At 38.9% G+C, this 6,391-nt stretch overlaps 1 long non-coding RNA gene across 1 annotated transcript in view; it reads left to right on the top strand.

Annotated features, from left to right (window-relative positions):
* The first annotated feature begins 489 nt into the window (after positions 1–489).
* LOC129145548 (uncharacterized) overlaps positions 490–6,391 on the top strand; it is a 67,882-nt gene continuing 61,980 nt past the window's right edge. Inside the window, exons 1-2 of the long non-coding RNA XR_008551289.1 lie at positions 490–632; positions 1,322–1,531. This is a non-coding gene — a long non-coding RNA (uncharacterized LOC129145548). The remainder of the gene's footprint in view (positions 633–1,321; positions 1,532–6,391) is intronic.

Genomic DNA, 6,391 nt, shown 5'->3' with positions numbered 1-6,391 from the left:
GATTATAAATATATGATTGGAAAAAAATAACCTTTCTAATGATGTTGAGGAGGGATGAGAACGTAAAAGCACCAACTTATGAGGTTATTATAGGTAGATTCTATTAAAGGTGATCAAAATTCAAATTCAAATGGTTGGTGTAATAAAGGCTCTTCTCAATTGTTAAAATATATAACCATTTCTCTGAGTTCCCTTTTATCAGTCAGGATCTTTGCAGGAAGCAAAAAAAAAAAAAAAAATTACTTAAATTGGCCAAAGAGATTAGTGGAGAGACTACATACAAAGATGTGGGCAGCGTGTGGGGAAGTTACAAGAGATGGTGTAACACTCTCAGCTTCATAAGAGTAAGATTGTGCCTCACACAAAGGGATGACAGGTGGGAATTTCTCAAACCCTTCAAGAAAGCATTGAAGTGAATAATGGTAGAGGCTCACCTCAACCCTTCGTGATGTCACAGGCATAAGAATCATTATCTGCATCTCACTCTTCTCTCCTATAGGTTCAAGTTTCCGCTGCTATCCACATTAGAGCCTTCCTGTGAAATGGAGTAAAATGAAGAAGCAGTTACTATTGATTTATATGGAAAAAATCTTGCATTTTCCCAGGCCCTGAAAATAGCTTACCAAATCATAGTAAGTAACACATAAAACCTACAACCACACCACCATATAGTGAAAGCAGGACTGACATGACACATATATAGCTTGTGTCAAGTCCTTTCCAGGAAGAAGCTTGGTGGGGGCCACTGTTGTGACATAGGGTGCCTGCTGCCTTTAAGATTGGCTGCCCAAAACAGAAGCTGAATGCCAGTTTGTTTCAGCTTTTGTCTAAAGGGGAAAATCCTCTTCTTGGGGTTTCTTGCAGTTAGCAGAGACAGGTACTGATGTAAGTCATTTCTAAAAGTGAAGAAGTAGAATATGGCTTTTTTTTTAATAAGTGGGGGATATCACTACTCAGTCAAACACAAGAGGAAGCCCAAGGGCAGATGAGCATCTGTTGCAGTGTGTATGGTGCAGCCTCTCAGGACAGAGTAGGATGAGAAATGGTAGAGTGTCTCTTGAAAGGGAAAAAAATTCCATTCTCATGATACTCAAATAAGTGGTCAATAACTTAAAATCAATCAAATAAACAGAAAAATAGTATTTATAATTCCTCAAATATTTACAGTTTCTCAAGTATTCATGTGCTCCCTAAACTCCCATTGTATGTGGTGGGGTCATCCGACCAGTTCTGAAAAATGAGTCTTGAATGGAAGTAGCACATGCTCCTTCTATTTAACAGGCAATACTTGACCCTGTAGCTTTTTCTTTCTTTGCTCTAGGATTATGTACCCTGCCCCCCCCCACAAAATACAAAGAAGCTGCAAATGCAGTCCTAGTTTCTGGGAATCTTGCATGATACCACTACACCAGCGGCGCTGTTTGCAGTCCTAGTTTCTGGAAGTCAAGTATGCTGTTGGAGAAAGAGCCAGATCTACCTCATCAAAAAGCAATGCCCTGGAGAACTACAGGGCCTGCGGCTGACTTGCACAGTGAGATGTATTTGTTGTTATTGTGCTAAGCAAGATTTTGAGGGTTAATTTTTTCCTGAAGCATAACCTAATCATCCTGATTAATGTACTTAGGAAACTTCCAGCCTCAAGCATTGATCTCAAAAATGTAATTGACTATTATCGTTTAGCTGAAGAAAAATGTTCCAGCATGGGAGGCTGTGCGATACATTTAGGAGGGGAAACTGACCAACACTAGCTAGATAGTTCTCTTCTGTGGGGCTGTTGTAGGGAGGGACAGATCTTGGTGCTCTATCACCTAACTTAATTGATTATTCTGTTTCTGAATGTGCTTCTTCCCCAAATTTCACCACCCCACACTTCCCATCGACATATTACTAAGTTAGGTATCATGGTATCATAGTCTCTTGAAGGGTAGAGGTCAATACAATTGCTTGATGTGACCTGGAAATAAGTTATCAGTTGGGAATCAGAGTATCTCCTTCTGACCTGTGGGAAGAGCTTGGATTTTGCAGTCGTCATGTGATTGAGATCCAATCACCCATGACCTTGTGCTATTACTTAACTGAGCTTCAACGTCCCCATCTATCCAATGATAATACCCACTTTGCAGGGTTACAGTAGAATTAAAAATAAGTTATATGTTTAAAAACTAGCATAGTGACTGCCTGATGAATATGGTAATGATTAATAATTACCAGGTAAATGATTGAAGTCTCTTACTTTCAGTCTGTGAGAATTCAGGTGAATTTGTGGCTGACATACTTGAATTAACCAAGACATAGTCTCAATCCTTCACTGAATGTTTGGTTTTGCTGGCTTGGCCTCATTCTCATACAGCCTTGCGAAGTTTTTGTGAAGGGAAAACCAGAAATATTTGTTTAAGGAGTATTTTATAAAACAATGTTCAATTAAAAATGCAGATTTTTTTTTTGATAAAGTCATTGGGCATGGTAGATCAGAACTGAGTGGAATAATCAAAAGGTGGGGCCCTCTGTCATGATTTTTAAAATGTAATCATTTTCAAATCAGGAGCTTTTGCCAGCTTCTATATTCTCAGTAGAAAAATGCCATGCCTGGCCCACTTATACCCACAGTTATTATGAGACTCACAGAGAATAAAATATCTGAAGGGTTGTGGGAGATTATGAGTTGGGTATAAATTATTACAGTTATTTCAATGTCTAGCAAGGTGCTAGACATTTGATCAAATGTTTACTGAATGGAGATAGATAAATAAGTAAAAACTAAATCAAAGGAAATAGTAAAGAGACTTGGGTTACAGACTGTTTCGTGAGGATGGAGAAGCAAACCTCCAAGTTCACTAACCTAGAATATTGAAGTCTAACCTGCATAAATAGACCTGGTAACTTGGAGCTAGCAAAGTCCTACATTAGGATTTTGAAAGTCAATGAATTCAACCCCCTCGATCCATAAGGAATGTGAGGACAGAGAGGGACATGCCTCGTGGCTAGGGGTAAAGTTGGGATCTCAACCTTTCTCTTCTGACTTTTAAGATCAATGCTGTTGGTACTCTACTGGATGCATGTTGCCTGACTTGATGAGGTCCCCTTCACTGCTAAGATGGAGAGGATAATCAAGAAATATGTCTGGCCCTTGGTAGCACATGTGTTAATGAAACCTAATTCATGTGCTTTGCTTTAGATCCACAAACTCTACACTCATTAGCTTATGCACAGTCTTCTCCCAAATAACCCCTGAGGGGATTTAAGTTGTGTTCTGAGTTTCAAGTGACAGATCAATTTTTCCCTTCTCTGGGGCTCTGTCCATACTGCCATCATTTAAGGGAGTGGAGCTCTGTGCATACTGAAGTAATCATGGTTCATGTTTCCAGGCCAAGGTGGAGGTTTAGAGTCATATCACATTCTGTATTATATGTACTTTCCACAGTGGGCTGCTCTTGTATTAAGGACCCTGAGACAATCATAGGACTTGCCCCTGCCTTAGATCAACCTTGGCCTTTGAGCCTGAAACTTCTGTGCTAATGAAAGTTGCTGAATATCTAAGAGCATGGCTCTTACCGGCCAGTTAGCTGCAATGTTGTAGCTCCTGACTCACCACTCTCAATTGAGAGTGTGTGGGCACATGTGGGTGTGGATATGTGATCACTTGTACTATGACTGGAAGTGGAATATGAATCAGTTAATGCTCTTTCTTGCCATTAGTGGCAAGTTGATATGTATTGGAAGTAATCCAACAATGGATTTCAGCATAACTCTGGGGTATTTACTATGTAGGAAACATAAATTATGCTGCGTGTGTTCTTTATATTATTTGACCCAAAGAACAAAGGAAAAATTACAAGTTTCTCTTTACTCTGTGTAGGATTATTGGTTGTTAGCGCAAACAAGATTTTGTAACTGGAATACAGGGTTCTTCACCCCAAGTGTGGTTTTAACTTGGGTCTCCGGTGTAAAATGCAAGTTGAGAGAATTTTAACTACCCTGTGGAAATACATATACAGTTTTATTTACTCATAAGCATGGGTATGGGTATGTTTAATGAAAGCCTGTCTTAAGTTGAAAGCATAGAAACAGTTATTCTTCAGTACATAATTGCAATAGCAACCTATTATATAAAACAACCCTTCTTTGGGTCAAAACACCACTTTGGTGGTAATATTTTTGACATGATAGATGGTAAGGGGGTGTGTGTGTGTGTGTTTCTGGGCAGACTTAAAATTGAACACAGTGTCCTTGATTGGCAAGTTGATTATATTTGAAGGTGGAGGATGGTGCGAGCTGTTCAGGTTGACTCCATTCTTCTGGTTTGTGATGTTTCTCACAACTAATAGAGAGGAGGAGGAGATGGAGGAGTGGATTTTAGAAGTATGGGCATTTTGACTGAAACTACATGGACTGGAGTTAGATTATTTGACTATACCTCTTCCCCATTCGAATGTTATAAAATTTTATAAAAACACAAAATTCCATTTTACTTTCATCTAGTTTTAAAAATTCTTCTGCATATCATTATTATTGTTATTGTTATTATTATTAGCTCTTTAATCTCTTTAATCTAGTGACTTAGTGGAACACAAGACAATGAAGTGATGGTCTTTCCCCCCTGATATTCTGGGCTTCTAAGATATGGTAGCTACGAATTCCATTTATCCTCCTAGTTCCTTTTCTGCTGAGGGAGATTATTTAAGGCTTTTGATCTGCCTTTAGGCATGAAAAATAAGACCAATGAAACAAATTTATATCTGACTGTTGGGTCCCAAGAAATAGCAAATTTCAACATTTCCCCTAGCAGATAAGGCTGAGGTGAGGCAATGTTACCCTGTACCTCAATGAGAAACAGAAACATTAAAGACATTAACAGAAAGAGGTAAAGAGCTGAAAGAAATGATGCACTAAATTGTATTTTATTTTAAACGTTTGGAAAATTAGGTGAAATGCAAGACAATGCCTTTGACAGGGACCAGCCGGAGATAAAAAAGGACTAGTATGTGGTAAATATCTTTTGATGAGAAAAAACAAATTCAGGTATCTGTGGTAACACTCTGTTTGTCTCCTTGTTTATCTCCTCAACCATCCCTCAATCTACACAGAACCACTAGAGAAAACCACTGCACAGTCATCAAGTTGCCCCAAATATATCTTAGAAGGCTGACCTGAAAACAAAGATGGAAATTCTGCGTAGCGAAACTCTGCATTGCTCAGCGTGCGTCGTTGGGAACTGGGGAGTATCAGTCAATCTCACATGTATACACACTCTTCCTACTTAATTGTCTTTGATTTAGGGTAAATTGGCTGGGATCCTAACTCTAAATCCACTTTTCAAAATCTGTAAACCAGGCCAAGCAATTCTTAGAAACACTTCCTGAGATAAAAGGGATTTTGAAAAATATTAAATATACCATCTAATTACAGTTTAGAACAACATCTGAAAGTCTCTCCAAGGCGGAGTTGAGTTGAGAATTCTATGCCTATTTTATAAATGGGATGTGGAGAAGAGACAGGGAAGGAGAAGGAACTGAACGACATGTCTAGTATTTAAAACATTTTAAAATTCAGTTACTTTTTATTGAGGTAATGTTAATCTGTAACACTCTACATGATTTAGGGGTATAGTTCACACCTCCTCAGATGTATGTCACCACACCCACCACCAAAGCACCCATAGTCCCCCACCACAGTCCATTGGGCCCCCTCCCCCTTTACTTCCTATCCCCATCCACCCTCCTGATAACCCCAATTCTATAGTCAGATTTCTAGTGTTTGTTCAGTTTGGCTTAGTTTTCTCTGTTCCCTTTGTTTTGAAAGACCTGCCACTTGGGGCTGAATATTGCCAGGGGCTTGGAGGAGAAAAACATACTGGAGTCCATTAAAAGTAAACTCTGGGTTGTGTGGCCCACAAGCGCCCTTAATTCTGAATTTTGAAGCCAGAGCATAAGGGTAGATTCTAGTTCTAATTTGGATGTCCCTAGTACCCTTTCTGGGAAAAAAACAAAAAACAAAAAACATCAGCTTAGTTTCACGGCTGGCTTGTACTGCAGGATAAAATTAAAAGTTTTTTTGCAGTTGTCCAAACACATGATTTTTCTAATTTTTCCTGGACCTACATGGCTTTATATCTTCACAAAATATCTATTTTATGTCCATTCTGCACTGAGGCATAGTCTAAGATCAGGCCTTTGTGACACCTTCAGGGAACAGTCCGCACTATGTCCCTTTCTATAATAAAAATCCATGCAATCTCTGTACCCATGTTCATATCCATTTTATCCTATCCTCTGTTACAATTGCTAATATATATTTATTAAAGATTTATTTATTCATTTACACAAGAAACAGGGTATATGCCAGATGTGCGGGAGGGTGAGAGGATTCACCAGAGACAGAGCGGGGAGCAGAG

Source organism: Talpa occidentalis, unplaced genomic scaffold (genome assembly GCF_014898055.3).
Source record: "Talpa occidentalis isolate TD23 unplaced genomic scaffold, MPIMG_talOcc4v2.1 talOcc4.12, whole genome shotgun sequence".
NCBI classification, from domain to species: Eukaryota; Metazoa; Chordata; class Mammalia; order Eulipotyphla; family Talpidae; genus Talpa; species Talpa occidentalis.
Note: the sequence above shows the minus strand (reverse complement) of the source record. Positions and strands in the feature narration are given on the sequence as shown.